Source organism: Neodiprion virginianus, chromosome 4, assembly GCF_021901495.1.
Source record: "Neodiprion virginianus isolate iyNeoVirg1 chromosome 4, iyNeoVirg1.1, whole genome shotgun sequence".
Classification (NCBI taxonomy): domain Eukaryota; kingdom Metazoa; phylum Arthropoda; class Insecta; order Hymenoptera; family Diprionidae; genus Neodiprion; species Neodiprion virginianus.
Genome location: NC_060880.1, coordinates 3837154 through 3856444, shown reverse-complemented (window position 1 = coordinate 3856444; position 19291 = coordinate 3837154). Strand labels below are relative to the sequence as shown.

Here is a 19291-nt window from a genome sequence, read left to right as displayed (position 1 = left end):
ATGAATATGATCGTCTTCGAAAGAGAGAAAAAAAAAGTAATTACAAGTTCTTTGTACGTCGTATACGGAGATAATTTTCTTGCAATTTAACGAGGAAAACAATTTGAATGAAAAACGTTTTTTTTTTTTTTTCTTCTCGTGTCTCTCGAACAACACGGTTATGAAACTGAAGGATAATTCGACTCGTGATTAAAAAAAGAAAAGAAGAGAAAAATGAACGTTGAAAACGTTGAGGTTATATTGTAAAGCAAAATGACAAAGTGTTTGAAGAAAAGAAAATGAAAACCGCATTGAAGTTACTTTGAAAATTCTAATATCGCACATACGTAAATATACGTATATATATATATATATATATATATATATATATATATATATAGGAGTGATTTGCAGATAGATAGATAATGTTTATTATGCCCGTGGCGATGTTGGAAAAAAACATTAGAAACACGAGTAAACGCAGTAACGAAAATTATAAAAAGAGGGGTGAAAGTAGATGCAGATGTAAAAATGAATAGAGAAATATTGTATAATAATATTATAATTGAAAATGAAACGACACAAATAAGTAAACAAACTAACAGATAGATCGATAGATAGGCGGTAGATAGAAATAGATGAATACATCAGTTAATTATTGTGTGAGCGAAGAAACGAGTGAAAGAAAAGAACGAGCAAGTGTGAAGATAAAGATAGAGAGAGAGTGAGAGAGAGAAAGAGAGAAGGGTAAGAAATCACGTGGGGTTACGGATCGCCGGGGTGCGCGAAGGTTTACATTTCAAATCGAGCATCGTCGCGTCACAGCGGCGTATTTGACGTGTCCTGGCGAACAAACACACGTGGTCGAGAGCAACCCCTGCTACCTTTCAACCCCCACCCCCACCGCCTACCTCGACACTCGCGTCGTGACGTCCACCTCCACCACCCCCAACCCCTACAATAAAACTTTATCCGTGGGCGGGGCGGGAGACGAGGGTTTGAAAGATCCGCACGTGCAACCCGCGTGTATTTTTGTCGCGTTTGAGTTGGTAACGTTGCGTCGCAACTGTTGTTAACGTGGTTTCGGTGGTAATAACGTGATAAAACAAAAATCATAATGCGATATAAGAAAATTTTAAAGTTAGGACGTGTCGCGAAGTTTCTCAACGCTACTGCAACGCGAAGTATCCGATTACTTTGGCAATTTCAGGATTGACAGAGATTCGTTGCGTCAGTGGATTCATAAAAAGCAAAACTTGATCATTTCTACCCTTACGATTAACGTTACTAAAGTTCAACCTCGTGTTTCCTCATCATATACCTACCATACGTGTATCGTGTATAAATAATATCGACACACGTTGTACGGTATACCTAATTTTTTGGTTTTTTTTTTTTTTTTTTTTCTTTTTGGCTCCAGTAAACAGTTACCTCCCTTTTTTCTTTCACCTCGTACTCGGTGATTCGCGCATAGTCAACGTTGAGAAAGAACATGTTTCTCCCGAAATCGTTTACTCGTTACACCCGCGCGTGAAACGCGTGTTCTCGCATTGCGTTTACGCGCGCGCGTTACAACTCGACTGCGACGACAAGGAGATTCGAGAGTCATCCAATCCTCGCACGGGTCGCAATCGGTTCTGAACCGTGATCTCATCGCATAGTTGACCGGGAGCGGTAGTCGGAATCCTCCCTCCCTCCTTTTCCTCATTCCCTCCGATACGTGTAGAGACTCGGTTCGTCAGTCGCGGCGGTTATTTAACTCGAGATTGTGTCGCGTGCCGAGAGATGAGAGACGAGTGGTGGTCGTTCGCTTGGGTTCCGTGTGTCTCCTATATAGTAGTCATGAAATATCTCGCCGCCTGCCTGACTGACAAATTAGTCGCCACGTGGTGGTGGTGGAGGAAAGATCACCGTCCACCGATACAACGGCTATCGGAGGGTCCTCCTCCTCCTCCACCTCCACTGAAAAACGTCCAACTTCCCTCTTCGTCACTTCGGGATTCCCGCGTTCTTAGGCAGGTGGCGCTACCGCTCATCAATCTCTCGTTTCTCTTTGCTATATCTTCTCTTTCCTCTTTTATCTCATCTTATCTTATCCTAGCTTACTCTTCTCCGGAGGATTGTTGTCGTATGCAAATTCGCTGAGAAAGGCCACTTCGTCTCTCTCTCTTTCTCTCGATAGCTATAAGCTCCCAACCACGGTTATAAATCGAACACGAAACCCACATGGGTACGCGTACACATTTCACCCTTCGAAACTGGCGCTTTTCATATTTTCAACCACGTGCTAGCAGCCTCTGCTACCCCCCCCCCCCCCCCCCTCTCTCTTTGCACGAGTCGTGGAATAATGCCCGGTGTACAGGTGGCTGCGCTTTCATCGCATTCTACATTCCAGCCTCATAGCTGGCTTCTGTTCCCAGAGAGATTATCTTCGACTCGTCTTTTCGGTCTTTACCGCGTCGCCCGCTCTCACACACACATAGACAGTAAACAGTCTTTCTGTTTAACAGCTGATGTTTAAAAGAAAAAAATAATTATTTATATGTATGTAAACGAGCTGTCGGGATACGAGTTTGCGATGTTTATGACACTTTATAGATATTTGTTTTTGGGCAAAAGTAATGATAAGAAAGGAAAAAGTAAATGGAAAAAAACAAAATACTCCCAGGGGTGAACGTGATTTAGACCTTTGGATTTTTAGAATTAATACTATGTAGAACGACGTATATATGTATCAAACTTATCATATTTCTAAAATGAAACAAAAAGATTTTGCAATTTTTCTGTTTCCTCTTGGTTTTTGTCCGTCACACAGAACCGCTTAAATACCGATATTTTGTTTATTGTACACCGTTCCGAGTTAGTTGATACATCCCAAAGCCCTTGACTACGAATAAATATATTTAGTTGTTCGTATATATAGTTTACGGTATTTTCTATTTTCTATTTATTTTTCATTTTTGTTTCGGTCTGTTTTATCTTCGTCGATAAATCGGCACAACTATGATCCAATATGATCAGGCTTAGCATAGTAACGTTAACGCAACGAAACCTGACGTTAAAAAATCAACGACGTTATTATTTAAAAACGACTATCAAAGAGCCGGCTTTTCAAAATTAAAGTAGGTATATTTTATTTCAAATAACTGTGTAACCGAATCTCGGACATTCCTTAGTCGGCGAATTAGCAATTTTTCTTAAACATGCGTCGGTGTTGCAGCAACGTTATTAATATTATATATAACCACATCCTCGTAATTGAAATACCATATCAAAGTTACGCAACAACCTGCGCAGCTGCTAACGACAATTTTACCCTCCCGTACCAACATTTCTTCCCACGTAATCCCCGTGAAAGTCAAGCTGCAGAAATGAATAAAACAAGTTATCTTTCACCTGTAATAAACGTAAATAGAAAGAATGAACGAAGATCAGTTTAGTGGGGGAAAAAAAAAAATAAATGCAGCAAACGAAACAACGTTGGAATTATTGCGGTTATAGAAATTCGGATTCCAAAAAAAAATAAGAAAAAAAATATAATAAATGAATAAATAAATGAAAAAAAAAATAAATAAATAAAAAACACCCCGACGACGATATATCCTCGCGTGAATTACGACCACTGATCCTATCGTTGCAGTTATAACATTGTACATGTGCGTATAAATAACGCGTATATATAGTTATGTACGCATAACAACATGCCGCTGCCAAGGGTCGACGGGGCGGGGGGGAGGGGGCGCAGAGAGGGGTGTACCTTAAAATATTAACCTAGCGATAATCTCCGTGTGACGGGGGATGTGGGAGGGGGTGGCATTTTTTTTTTTTTTTTTTTTTTTTCGGGGGTAGTGTGGGCAGAGCAAAGGGGCGCGAGGGGGAGGGGGAGGGGTTTCGCAAATGGAAGGCGCGTGCGCGAGCCTCCCCCTCCTCCTCATCCTCCTCTTCGCCCCTCCTCCTCTACCTCCTCCTCCTCCTCCTCCTCCTCTCGACGTAACACAGAGAGACTATAAGTTGGAAACACGCATGCATACACATATATGCATGCACGTAGAGGGTATACATAGTACGCCGGTTGTAGTACACAGCGTAGGGGTTAATTGGACGCTGGCGCCGCCGCCGCGGCGGCTCGGCGAAGTGGAGCCACCCACGTGCGCCTGTCGAACGAAACGAATAGAATCGAAACTGTATTACATGTTGTTATGTGCCTGCATACAGGGGAGGGACGGGAAAAATTAACCCCTTTAACGAAATACATGATCTTCGAAAAATTTTACGACGGATTTTTTTTTTTTTTTTCTTTTATTTAGGCGTCAAAATGAATTTTCAACGTACGGAAAATGTATGTATGTATATATATATATATATATATATATATATATATATATATATACATATAGAAGAGAAACTAGTAACGTAACGCGACGCGACTGAAATTTTTTTTGCTGCATCCCCTCGCGCGGTGACGTCACACATAATTTGTCCTCTCTACTCGGTAGCTAAAACCTGAATCTAAAATGAAACGTATTTTTTTTTTTTTTTTTTGTTCAGCTAGGATCAAGAAAAATAATGATGTTCCTTCTCTACCTGTATTTCTTATTGTCAGAGAAATGTCGCATAATAATAATAATAATAATAACAATGATAATATTAATATTAATAATAATAATCGCGTTGCGCTCCGTTATAAAGAACGAGAGAAAAAGGGCGAGAGAGAAAAAAACTCTTGGGGTGGCTCGAGGGGTGTGGGGTTGTAGGGGGGATCGGATGATACGTAACGCAACTCGTTCGTTCGCCGGCTCGTTTCATCGATCGAAAGTTTCAAGTTGGATTCAGCAAGCCTCGCGAATATATCGATTCGTTCTCGTACCCCCGTATTTCAACCCATCCCTCCACCCCTGACGCTCTGCTTAATTTTAAGCCGGTGGTGCTACACCCCAAGCTGCCTTATGCTACAACATATCGAATAGTAATAGAAACAACAACGAAAAGTCTATAATTTTCTGAAAATTTCGTAAGTCAAAAAATGTTGTACAAGGAAAGAAGGAGAAAAAACGACTTTGTTTTTATTTATTTATTTATTTATTTATTTTTTTTTTTTTCTCTATTTTGTTTTTCCCTTTATTTATGGTTACTCAAATTCATTGTACGCGGCACGCGTGCGACGGGAAAAACGGACTTATAGCTGTGACCCGAATAACGAAACTAAACTAAATACGTGTATATATAGGACCGAAGTTTTTTTTTTTTTTATCAAATTTTTTTCAACGTTTCGATAAATTAACGTTATTAACTTCACCCTCGTACCAAACTAACAATGTATAATCGTGCATAGGGGATGTAGTTATAAGGACAGTGGAGAATAAATCATCTTGTCTAGGTACGTGTAATTATTTATTGTTCGTGTTATACGACGAAAGGACAACAACAACAGCAACAATAATAATTTCCGCGTAGCACGAGCTCGATATTATTAATACATAGTCGCCGCGCGTCTCGCTCGTCCACATTACAATTACGGAGAAATTTAAAAAGTCTCAACGCTTACCAAATACCATAATACGTGAATTATTATATTAGACATGTGCGATATCCTAAGCAGACTTGCCATGTTGCGCTGAGACGAAAAAAGCTACAGCGTTTGCTCGTAGATTACTCTACATATTACGTATAATATATAGTCGAAGTCGATCCTCTCCGAAGGAAGGTACGTCACATCCTCTGAAACCAGTTTTCACAGGGACGAAAACTCTGAAACCTCCTCCGCCGTTCTCGCCGCTCGATCCTCCTTTTCTCCCACTCCCTCACGATCCAAAACCCACGAGCTCTTCTCGAAGATCTCGTTATATTATATGCGCCGTTGGATAGATCGTCGTATTAATATCATTTTCTCTATCCTGTATTCTTCTACGGTACATACCTTCGGCACGTATACATATTTATGTGTTTATTTATACGTGTAAATGGGTTTTATTTTTTTTTAATTTTTTTTTTTTTTTTTTCTATTTTCTATTCTATTCTTTTCATTAACTTTCAACCAGTTGACCAGACTAAAAATTTGGAGAAAATAAAAAAGAATAAGAGAAAATCGGGAATATACTACGTACGTATATATAAATTCTTGTGCAATAGCCAAATTCAAACTTTCGAATAATCGTTACGGAATACGACTCTTACCTAATTTACTTTTGTATTTTTTTTTTTTTTTTTATTGCTTGTAGAAGCTTATTGTTATACAATTTATTTCCTAGGCTTTTCTTTTCTTTCTTCTATTATTATTATTATTGTTGTTGTTGTTGTTGTTAATTTCCACATTCGTTTGTATTATAGAACGCATGTATTGTAGATGAGGCAAAGTTGAGATCATCGCAGAGCGTAACATATATGTATATATATATATACATATATACATATATATAAGCGATTCCGCACCCTATTTCGTACACGCCGCAAACGAACGAACGAACCCCGCGTGATCGAGGAAAGAGAGGGGCGGTTTTTCGGGCCGTACGAAACTCAACTTTTCTGAATCCCCCTTCTACCTCGCCGTCTCTCTCCGGCTCTCTCTCTCTCTCTTTCTCTCTTTTTCTCTCTCTCTCTCACTCTTTCACTCGCTCCCTGCCTACGCCGAGCGACCGAGCGCCAACGGAAAATCTATACGAGGAGAGGGGAGGCTTGTCGTTCTCTGCTATACGTAGAGGTCGTTTCATGCAATCCCGACACATAGGTATGGAAAAATGCGGAAAATCGTACGAAAACATCCGTAAAGAAAAAATGAAACAAAAATAGAGGAAAAAGAAAAAAAAAAAAAATATGAAACATTCGACCCCAAGCGTAAATTTTTACAATATCTTCTACATCGTCGAAATGTCGCGCTCCAATTTATTCTCAACCTACGGGCATCGAAGGTGTTTAAGGGGATGAACGCGGGAGAGAGAGAGAAGCGTTTATTTGCCCTGGGAGAGGTCCCCTCAGGCGGTAGATAGATATTGTACGTATAACATGGAATGTGTACGGGTATACGACAAATCGCAGTACGATCAACAACAAGATTAAAACCAAAGCTAGGAAAGATATCGAAAGAAGAGAGTTGAGAGATGAAAATAGATACAAGGAAAAAAAAATGGGCAGTAGATAAATAAAAAATTAAGAAGGGAAAGAGAGAAAAGAGAGAAAGATAGGTGGAAGGGGGGTTGATTTCACCGTGCCTTTTTCTCTCTCCGCCTTTTATCTCTCTGCCTATCCATCCATCTATCTTTTCCATTGCTTTCTCTTTCTCTCTCTCTCTCTGTCTCTCTCGAGCGGTTGATACTTCCCCGGCGCATTGTTTTCCTCAGCTGTTACAGGTACGTAGGCGATACGTATGTGTGCGAGTGTGTGTGTGCGCAGGCATACAGCTATGTGTATATGCATAGGCAAAAGCTGACAATGCGAAATAAAAGCAAAGAGGAAAGAGAGAGAGAGAGAGCGAGAGAGAAAAAATGCGCGAAGGAGCGAGAGAAAGGAGACTGAAGTGACGATAATGACGATGACGATGACGATGATGACGATGATGACGATAAGGAGGTGGTGGATACAGGAGTGACGTTACGTAGAGAACGGATATTAAGCGAGAATTACAATCTCGAGATACTGGTCGTATAGCTTGATCGATAAAGAAATATCTAATAAATATTATATGGGCCGAGTTGTTACTGACCGTGGTTAATATTATACATATATTATAATGTATTATTATACACGTAGATACAAGCCGCATGTACAGCAGCACGTGTGTCGCGAAGGGTGAATTTGTATGAAGTACTTAAGGAGGAAAAAAAATGGTAAAAAAGGAACCGACGAGAAACGGAGGAAACGAAAAAACGTTTTCATTCTCTTCCAGAGTGCAGCGACAATTATTTGCAATCTGTCATGTATTATACAGTTGTGTTTTACACGACGTGTCAGCTGAACAGAAAATAAGAAGAAAAAATTTTTTCGTTCTTTCTTTACGAGCTTACACCGTAAACCTGTATCTTGTACGCGTATATACGTATCCGTATATATATACGTATACACGTAAGAACGTTGATCTAATTTCTTCTTCAATTCAACGCGCCCCTTCATTTCAGAGTCACCAGGGGACATGGGGAAAAATAAATTGTTGCTTATGTAAACGCGTATAGGGTAGCGTGTGTGTGTGTATATGTATATATATATATATATATATATATTATATATATATGTATGTATGGACATGTATGCTTGTGCAAATGCATGTGGGTGACTTGAAAACAATACGGATAATGACCGATTATTATTATTATTATTATTATGAAGAAAATTAGGTCCGTTCCAAAAGTTGTGCAGAAATAAAAAAATGCGAATGCAAAAAAAAAAAAGAAAAGAAAAAGAAAAAACGGATGTGCGGGACTTTGATGTTTGTTATCAGCGCACGGACTTACGTACCTATGTATATACATGTATCTATATTTACACATATTAATGTAATGAGAATAATTTCATCCATTATTATACCGAAATTTCGAGACACTCCGTGCGTATAAGAAGAGCAAGTAACGTTGTGTAATATACATATGCGTATACGTATATACAGTGACGTGCGTGCGTGTATTCAAAAATGTTCAAATGCACGTGTATACGTGTATGTATATTATATAGATTATATGCACGCACGTATATATTAATATGTAGATACACACACGTACGCGTATGCATCACGTACACACATTCGTGTAAATACTCGGACGTATAGAGAGACGAATAGATGGAGAGAAGGAGTCGGACGAGGAGAGGGATATTACTCGCGTATGGGGCGTTGCCATGGCAACCCCTACTCGTTTCCACCCCGCTCTCGTATTCGCTCTCTCGCTCTCTCTCTCTCTCGGCGAAGGGAGAAAACCGGCGCGCACAAACGAGCCACAGCTACGCCAGCGATCCTCGAGTGTGTGACTTTCAGTGGATTCGTGTGCGTTGGTCGTCGATGAACGTGCGCTCCGCGATGGTGGTGGTGGTGGTGGTGGTTAGGGAAGTGGGGCGCAGGCTGCCGCTGCCGCTGCCGCTGCCGCTGCTGATGCCGCTGTTCGTTATATCGCTGGGCGGTTTGTGCGCCGGCGCACAAGTTTACCACTCTATACTCATCTATTTTATCTTTTTTTCTGCATCGCTCGTCTCTGTCTCTCTGTCTCTCTTTCTCTTTCTCTCTCTTTTTTTTTTTTTTTCCTCCTCTTTTTCTCGCTCGGACTCGACGGGGAGGAGAGAAGGGAGAAAAGCGCGAGGGTTAGGGCTAGGGCGAGAAAGAGAAAATGATTCGAGAAGGACGGGAGGCGGCGTCGTCGGTGGTGGTTGTTGGCGCGGGGCGGCGAGGTGTGGCGGCGGCGGCGGGGGAGGGGGTGAGGGGGAAAGAGAAAGGGAACGAGAGATAGAGGGAGAGAGCCGCGGCGCCGCGCCGCTAGTGCAATCAACCCATTTCTCCTTCCTTCCCTACCCATCGCCGTACCAATTCCCCTTTACTTCGTGTGTCCCCCCTTCGACAAACCCCTGGCGAAACTAAACCCACCCCCGCCGCTCCCCCCCCCCCTTCGACCCCCCCCCGTCGAGAGTAAAACAGGGACGGGGATATGTAGAGGAGGGTGTTCTCGGCCGTTGTCGGTACGAGAGGCACAAGGGAAGAGAGAAAAGAGAGAATAGGAGAGACGAGGGATGCGAGATGCGTCTCTCAACCACATCTCAGGAAACCCCCGTGCCGCGAGAGTGAGAAAGAGAGATGAAGAGAGAGAGGGAGTGAGAGGGAGGGAGAGAGGGAGATATAAATCGGCAGATGGAAAGGGAGGGAGGGGACACCGGAGTGTGTGTATGTAAAAAGGGAACAGTATTACAAGAGATTAGATGCGAGCGTCCAGTAATGAGACCTGCAACCAACCCCCTCCTTTCAACCCTCGACAAAATCAACCGATCCTACTTCCACTTCCACCTCCACCCCGCAGCGCAGCAGTTCTACGCGATTTCATATTCACGGGGCTAAAAATTGACAGAATCGTCTCGCGATGATGTATAGATTTTTCACACCTCTTGCAGGTGGATTCAAAATCGATACTATATTGTATATTTTGTATAAAGATTTTTGAAAATTTAGGTAAGATAAGAAATAACAAAAAAAAAAAAAATAAAAAGTTCCCTTCTTTTTTTTTTCAAACAAGTTTCACTCTTTGTACAGTTTAATACTGTAACAATTTGTCGAATAATATCAACTGCGAAGCGAATTTCGAAGATCTATGTGCACATATACAGCGGATGCGAGTGATTTCAACGTTGAATCGATTCATGGTACTTGAGAAGTTATTCCATCCAATCCCTGTAATATTTATAGGTATAACTAAAATAGACATCGGGGTATGAGAAATTTTAACGATTAATGAAACGAAACGATAATGCAAAGTCACCGATTAATGATCTCGTAATTATCTGTATTCTATTAAACTTGGGGTTTCCTTTATCTTTCCCTTCCTTTCCTGTACACGGAAGAAAAATAATGATATTATATAAAAATATTTTGGCGGAAAATTTTTCATCGGATCGATATTCCAAAAATTATACGTTATACATTACATGTGCGTGTGTGTATGTAACGACACGAAGTTTGCACGTTATGAAAATGATGAATAAGAAAATAAAATGAAGTTAAATTTGGGGAACTGTAACTTGAAACCGGGCGAAAACTCGATTCGCAGTACAGTATTCCCGCCTGTCGATCGATCGATCGATCGATCGATCAGTCAATCCGTCTATGCCGTGCAACGTATTGAAAGACAGATCTGAAATACCGGTGACTTGTATTTTACACGACAATGCCCGGGCAGTTAGGGTTTATCCAAGTATATCTTTAAGAGGCTGAAATTTAGTAACGTTAACGTATCGGAAGTTTGTAAAAAAAATTACTATTTTGTCGATACGCTGTACGAACACGTTTAAAAAGTTAAAGGGGTGAATATTTTCTAACAATTCGTCCGTCGTTATTTTATTTACGCATGTTTGAAATTTCGAAATATCGACACTTTCAAGTTTTGTCCCACCAGCAGCTTAAACTAATCCGAAATTAGTAAAATTACTCGCATTACAGGCTTCGTACGCTTTTTGAAAGCCGAAATTCCCTGACTTTTCCAGGTGTTCCAGCCTGAAAATGGGATATTTTTCAGTAACCTTCCAAGAAATATGCCGCTGATTAATGACAATTCTTTTGCTTATTAATACTAATACCTTCAATATTACTTAGTAATTAATTTACTGTCCGGCTACTAATTTACAAACAACAGCCAGCGATTTTCAGAATTAAAAAAAAAAAAAAAACGAAAGGAGCTTTGATATCAAGTAATGTACGTATGAGAACGAGCTTATTTCTTCAAGAAACCTAAAATTCCAGTCTTATTTTCGAAACTCCCCGAGTTCTCCCGGTTTTCCCGTTTTTCCCTTTGCGTACGAACCCTGCATTACGCAACGCAACGTTACAAACTTCAATCCGACGTATCTTTGGCTAGATATACGCAGACCTTATACCTCTGTAACAAGAAGCGGGATAGCGGAAGCGAGAAGAGAGTCTGTCTTATTCTCTGCCCTATTCCGTGTGTAGAGTGTAAAACCAGTTTGTTCTCGCTGCCGCTGCCGTTGTCGGCGATGCTGCCGAGAACCATCCACGGCAAAATGATCGTCCACGCACACCTCGGCGTCGATGGGCATGCGGCAACATCACCGAACGCCGTCGGTTGTTGGTTCTCTTCCGAGCCGGAGAACGGTTCAATGCCGATGCTGCTTTACGTGGGTTTATACCGAACCGTGCCGCATGCGGCACCGCGTAAGCTAAACTAGAAAGTTGCCACGAGGCTTGAGGCTTGGAAGCCTAGCGAGCGGCGCCGGAGTTGACGGCCGAACGAACGAACGAACGAACGAACGCGCTGAAAATTCTTTTTAAAATACGGAATACACGAGCGAGAAAGCGGCATGTTACGATTTTCAACATTTTGTTAACAATTCTGCAAGACTTACTCCGGGCGGGGATGAAAATGTTGAACGATCGAAAAATCGAAGGGCCTTGACGTCGAATTCTTAAAAAAGCGAAATAGTTAATTTTTTTCAAATTACAGATTCTCCATTTTCCTGTTCAATGTTTCGACCTTTCTAGGTATACTTCGACTTTCTATGTTCTATCAATTTTCTACACTCGGACTTTCCGCATGTTTAAATTACTACGAGTAAGATTTTTTTGCGGTTATCAAAATTCGTTGTTCCGTTCCTTTTTTTTTTGTTGTTTTTTGTTACTCCCATCCGATTTACTCTACGGTTGCTACAATATTTCAGTATTTCATGCGCATGCCGCTATTTCTATATCGTATATTATATCATATAAAAAAAAAAAAAAGAAAAAAAAACTACCAGTTTGTCTCCTTTGGGTTTATTGTGCGACGGGATTTTTTCTCATCGTTTATTTATTTATTTACTCTTCCTTGTAAATCTGTTTCTACTAAATCTTTTTTTTTTTGTCTTTCTCTTTGATTTTTATCAATCGTCGGGCCGCTAATTGTAAAGTTCAACTTCGTAAAGTTATCCTGCCTGCTTGCCCGCGCCCAGTCGCAACGCGGCAAGAAACACATCGAATAACCTGCACGGTGTACGGTTATATATTATATCTCTATACCTGCCTGTATTACAATATACATTAAGTCGCGTGCAACTGACTATATCTTATACACGCCTTGTAGTAACGAGTATTGAGTAGTAGTAGTGGTAGGAGCAGGAGGAGGAGGAGGAGGAGGAGGAGGAGGCTGCCTTTCAAAATTTTTTTAACGAGAATCATTGTCATTAGGCGAATGTGATATATATACGTATACATATATCGTACATTTATTATATACTATATTTTCCTATTCGTTTTGTTCTTCTTCTTCTTCTTCTTCTACTTCTTGTTCTTGTTCTTCTTCTTCTTCTTCTTCTTCTTCTTCTTCTTCTTCTTCTTCTTCTTCTTCTTCTTCTTCTTTCTTTCTTTAAATTTCTTAATCTATGCGTTATTTCTTTCTCCTCCTCTTTCACAACCCCAAAATATATTCAGCAGCAGCATCGGTAGAATTATTCTAGACAAACACGAGCGCCAACTATCTGTCGCAACATGAGATTAGGACCGTCGAAGTTGGTAGACATGTTGAAAAGTGTACGTTTAATACCGAAATTAAACATTTCCCAACTACGGAATTATGTCTACACGTCTGTGTATTTACCTGACTTTGAAAGAGTAGTTTAGAGTTTGAAATTTCGAACAATCTTGAAAAAAATAAACAAAAATTACACGGTGTGCCGAATTTATTACTTGTGGAAAACAAAACTTCAAACAATTCTCATCGCAAGCCGGTTTAAACGATCTATGAAATAATTAGAGACAGTTTTATCCTGTGTTTCGATAATTTAAAACCTGTAATATGTAGTACGGTCATTGGTACCAGTTCTTGCACCTTTTTTTTTTTTCTTTTTTGGTTGCGTCTGTTTGATACTGAGTTCTAAAATTACCAAAAACAAAAAGAAAAAAGAAAGAAAATTGTAGTCTCTCAACTCTCGCGATTCGTGTGTGTGTTATTTTTTTTTCTCAATCCCTGCCGTTTTAGTTCTAATTATTGAGAATAAAAGGGTCTAAACGTGTCGATAACCGGTACGCTTACCCCAAGGGAAAACAAATTGAGAAAAGGGTAACAAGTTCTTTGAAAAAATGAAAAAAAAAAAAAAAGAAAAGAAAAGAAACTGTAAAATCGGGGAATCGCGTGCGACAAAATGAAACAACCCCCGACGAATCGTAGGTGTACGCCGGGTTTTTCCACCCACTCTAGCCCGAGATCTATGCGTGGCGCAACCCCATTCCTCGAGTAGAAAGTCTCCCGAGGTGGGTTTATTCATTTCTCTCTTTCTCTCTCTCTCTCTCTCTCTCTCTCTCGTTCGCCGTTTACTCACCAGCACCGGCAGGCAGCGGTCGGCAAGGCGAACGTACGTAGAGTATAGAAGCTTTGGCTGGGAACGTGGGTATCAGCACGGAACCGTCGACAACGCATTTACACTCGCGCCGCGTTGCCGGTTCTCCTCTCCTCTCCTCTCCTCTCTTTCTCTGACCATGCCTGCCGTTGCGTTGCGGCGTTGCCGTAACACCGCGGGACCCTAACGACTGGCGGGAAATCTAGGTTTCGAAATGAAATATACGCGCGGTGACTGTGTACGTGTGTCTCGCCTTCCTACACGCGTCCGTTTCTACTATAATATGTATATATATATCCATGTGTGTGTGGGGCATACGTACATACGCGCGGGATTCTTATAACTCGTTTCGATAGAAGGTTGTAAGAAAAAACTATGCCTCGGTATCGCTACGAAATTATTAATATTATTGTTGTTGTTGTTATTATTATTATTATTAAAATTTTATTTTTCTTCTATTTTTATTACAAAGATGCGCGTAAGATCTTTATACCTGCAGCAACGGTTTTACGTACCGTATCTGTTACGTGCGACGTACATATCGGATCAATTTATAGAAAACAAAAAAGCCGAGAGGTGGCTCTGACCGTGTGTAGATGTTTTGAGTAACGAAAAGTTTCGATGTGTAAATCGTGAAATATTGAAAGGAAGGGAATGTCGGAAGGGATAGAGTTGACAGTGACAGATGCCGCAGTTTTTCGATTTCACGTAACTTTCGCATGCGACGCTAAGTACACAAATTGATCCGTGCTGTTACGTATAGGTATTAATTTTGAGATTCTTCCTCGATAAAGCTCGCGTGTATGGTAAATTTTGAAAAACAGAACGGCAATAGATGGACGGTAGATGGCGGAGGGTGGGTGGGTATAGAGACTTTGAAAACAAGCTCTCCGAAATATGCGCCCCCGGCGTCTGCGAGGTAGCGGCGTCGCCGTGCGGCACGGAAAGGCGGCCCCCGATTCTCGCCGGCACTGACGACGCCGTGAGGGGAGGAGAGAGAGAGAGAGCGAGAGGGGGGCCGGAGGGGAGGCGGCCGAGAGAGGACGCGAGGGAACGAACGAACGTACGGTTTTAGACTTCGGGCGGCGCGTCGGCGTCGAGTTAAAAATAACAGTACAGCCGTACGTCCGTCCGTTCCTTCGTTCCTTCGTTCCTTCGTACTTACGTACCTACGTTGTACCTACGCAACGTACGTACGTCCGACGAACGACGACCACTGTCACCGATCCAACCGTCCGTTCGTGCTGCTGCTGCTGCTGCTGCTGCTCGTATGTTCGGCATTCGGCCACTAGCGACGCAACAACTTACGGATGGTATAGGTATATGGTTAGTTGGTTACACGCTGCCCGGTTGGCTAGCCTTGAGAGTATCACAATATCGTCGTCGTCGTAGAATTCTCGCCGAGTCTGGTCACTTCGAAAGACTCGTCGAAAAACATTGTGTGTGTATATATATGTATATTTTTTCTCTTTGCACAACCTCTCTGTGCCGTGTGTTTCTCTTTTCAATACCCTTATCTCTGTTTGCGCGCGCGCGTGCGCGCACATACATCGCATTCTATCTCTCTCTTTATCTCCTTATGTCGAAAGTCCCCGTTTCGTGTTCGTCGATCGGTGAACATCGAAATATTTTTATTTTTGGTTTATTTTAGAAGGTACTAATCGATGTGTAATTAAAGGCAGGCGTTGGGAGGAATAATTCTTTTATGGGATTATTTTACTCTGTGGGCAACCGATGTGGTGGTTTAACAAAACTTGTACCTATGTCTGTACAATCTAACGTGAACTAGGGAATATGTTAACGTAGAATTTAGAAACGCTAAATTTACAGCTAGTCCTGACGCTAAACGTGGGTTATTATCGTCTGGCTGTACAAAGAAAAAGATGAAGATGAAGAAGAGGATGAAGTTGAAGAAGTTGAAGAAGAGTAGGAACGATGGGAGAAATTTCAGCAAACTATATAGCGGTACTGTCTTTACGTGAACGAGCGCGCCAGAGTCTCTCCCTGTCTCTTCTTAGTTTAACTATACATACTTGGCAACGCATGTGTATTTCATTCCCAGTGACATTTCTTCGCGTATATATACATATATATGTATATATACATATATACAAATAATTACGCATAAATTTTCATTGCAACGATGGAATAATTGCAAAAGCAAAAAGGGAAAAGTTTTCGTCAATTCGTATTATACGGTACAAACGACGTTTCTATAATTATTCGACGATATCTTACCAGATACCAAAACGCACGGAATCGAAACGACAGAAAAAAAAAATAAAACGGGAAATAGTTTTCGAGGGTTGCGGTTCTTCCTCGCTTGGTTAGCCCTCATCATCGTCATCATCGTCATCCTTGTCGTCTATTCGTGCGTGGATTGCGAAGAGAACGAGGCGAACGGAACTTCCCTTTGTAACCATGTCGTATCCAGGTATAATTGTGCGACGTTACCAAGCTACGTAAAGTCCGGACGTTCGCGGCGAGAAGAGAGTTTTACTGTTAGTTTCCACTCTCCGTAGTAGATATTGTCTAAGATTGTTGCGGGTCTTCGTTTCTATCCGGCAGGAGAGAGCCCTCTCGTTCAGGTCTTCGGTTCTCCCGTTGGAACGTCGTCAACGTCAACAGCATCAGAGGCGACTGTTGCTACTCCTCTCGGTTGTTCGTGCCGTTCCTTCGTAAACTCGAGACCTCCATCCGGGTGTTGGTAAAAGGTGTGGCGGCGTTGGTTCGACGCCGCGCGGTTGGTTATGTTACAAGAAACGTTGAATACTCGAAAGCTCCAGGAATATTCCTTGTCGGTAGTTTCTTCTTACTCCTTCCGCGGCGTTCGTCCCATTCCTGACCTCACTTTATCCTTACCCTTACCCTTATCCTTAGGAATGGTCTTCCGGTATCCTCGCTGTAACGTTAGACGGTGTCCAGTGGGGGGTCCTCCTGGAACTCCTTGAGGTTCAAGAAACATCCTTCAATTTATGAAATCTTCCGTCCTGGGAATACTTTGTTTACCAACGTTTACCGCGAATAATGTATTTACTTGTGTTCACTGAGTAACTGTTCATTTAAAAAAAAAAAAAATGGATTCCCGCCTCGATTCGCGTTTTTCTTTTTTCTTTTTCACTCTTCCCCTCGTTAACAGGTTGTAGTAGAAATAACGTGTATATCTCCTGCTACGTCCCACCGATTATTATATCATACGGTAGCTACCCTCTGCCCCCCTTCGCATTTGTCTGTTTTTATTTTAATTCTAATTTTCACCACGAACATCCATGGCACCCGATTCGCGGACTCTCGAGACAGTCGAGAGTTCACCGGTGTTACGGTTACGCGTCCATCCACACCATACGAAACCGGAACTCTCGACGAAATTGTGAAGGAGGTAAAAACGGATTTTCCTCCGGCGCGGTGGGCTGCCTGCTTCGCTCTCTCTCTCCCTCTCTCTCCCGCCCTCTCTCTCTCCATACCCGGTCGACCCAGGTCGCCCACACAAAGAGACGCAGGCAGGCAGGCAGCCATGCTTCAGCCGGTCGCCGCCTGGCAGCCTGGAAGCCTGGCAGGCCGGCCCCGGCGGTGCCTGAAAGACTCCAACCCTCGTAGCGGCAACCCCCGATTTCCAACAATACCCCTGCGACTGTGGGGTGGTCCCTTCGAGCCGGATTCCTATTTTCGGCCTCCTCTTTCTGGCCTGTGCAACCGGCTTCGTTCCATGAATCGACGGATGCCATGCTTTTCCCGTACCGCGAGTTAGTCATCGCATCGTCCTCGATGACGCGGATTCAACGGGTAAAAGTACCTTTTCCTCCTTCTCCTCCTTCCGCTTCTTCTTCTTCTTCTTCTTCTTCTTCTCCTTCTTCTCCTCGAATCGCTCGAGTCGCCAGCTTGGAACGGGGGTCGAAACTGTGGACCCTGGGGTACTAATTATCGCGTTTATATCGACGAGTCGAGGCACTGACCTCATTACCGTTTCTTTGTCAGAGCCGCTCTCGAGGGGCCCGGAGGTGACCACCGGACGGAGAACCACTGTCAGTTATTCAGAAACGGATGGGCCCGACGACCTAGGGCCGCGACGTCGGACCCTCGTCAAGGGAAAGGACCCGGCCCGTTTCTACCTGGTCCCCGTACCCAGGTAGGAACCCAGCGCCCGACTATTCCCGGGCCTTGCCCTACCCGCATCCCTCTAGTACCCTCAGAAAACCTTAAATTCGGATTAGAATATTTCACCGGCCAACCGATGACGCGGCGGCGGCGGCGGCGGCTGTCCCAAGACCAACGATATTTATTTATTTACTTATCTATTTATTTATACTTTCTACGTTCTTGCCCACGGTTATATACGTATGTAAATTAACGTTCGCATTTCTCAAGTATATGTACATTGAAATTTTTATTTTATTTTTTTTTTGTTTCTTTTTTGTCAAGATTTCAAACTTTTAAGCGAAGGACGCTCACATCCTTTATCGATCTTTCAACGTCTCTATGCACCCAAGACTACGCGCAGTGTTAGTTTAAAGGCTAACGGCTAACTGATATCGTTCTATCGTATGATCTTACAATCAAGATTTTTCAAGACAAAATATGTGTGTAAAGAAATGCATTTTTAATCGGGACACTGGTTTTTTATTTTTTTTTTTTATTTTTAAAACAATCATTCTCAATTTAATTATACCGTTACTCGTGCGGTCGATTTTTATTACACATTTTTTCGAATCTCAATTGTCGTCTGGACAAGGATTAGAAAACTGATCGATCTTGGGTTATCAAATTGGTAAAACAGTATCTAAAAGCGCCAAATCTCGCAATGGCTAAATATCGGTAAAATTGAAATTTCAAAAGCGACTATTTTTTTTATTTTAATTTATCCCCTCATTCTTACGCTATACGTACAGCAAGGTTTTCCCCCTCTCATCATTTAAAACGAAAAATCCCATGATTCTGCAAAACGATGTACACGATATACACTTTACTGTAATAATGTATATAACATAACAACACCTGTTGTATCGTGCATATATAAATATATGCATACAATCTATGTGTTTTTATTATTTTTTTTTTTCACAATTGTAGCATCGCAACAGCCGGGTACTTTTTTTTTTTTTATCCTCTTGTTACGAAGCTATTGATCCCCGTTACGCGTAAAAACCACGTGATGATAAATTGAAGTCGCGGTAAATATGAATTCAGCGCGCACGCGGGAAAGTCCCGCCGATGTTGTAGAAATCTGCATTCTGCCGAAGGCCTCGCGTCGACGTTTCATTGGTCAACAACGCCTTCGCGATAATATCAATGTAACAGGAAAATAAGGAACTCG

At 41.9% G+C, this 19291-nt stretch overlaps 1 protein-coding gene across 1 annotated transcript in view; it reads left to right on the top strand.

Annotated features, from left to right (window-relative positions):
• LOC124301995 (WAS/WASL-interacting protein family member 1) overlaps positions 1 to 19291 on the top strand; it is a 33179-nt gene that overhangs the window by 7749 nt on the left and 6139 nt on the right.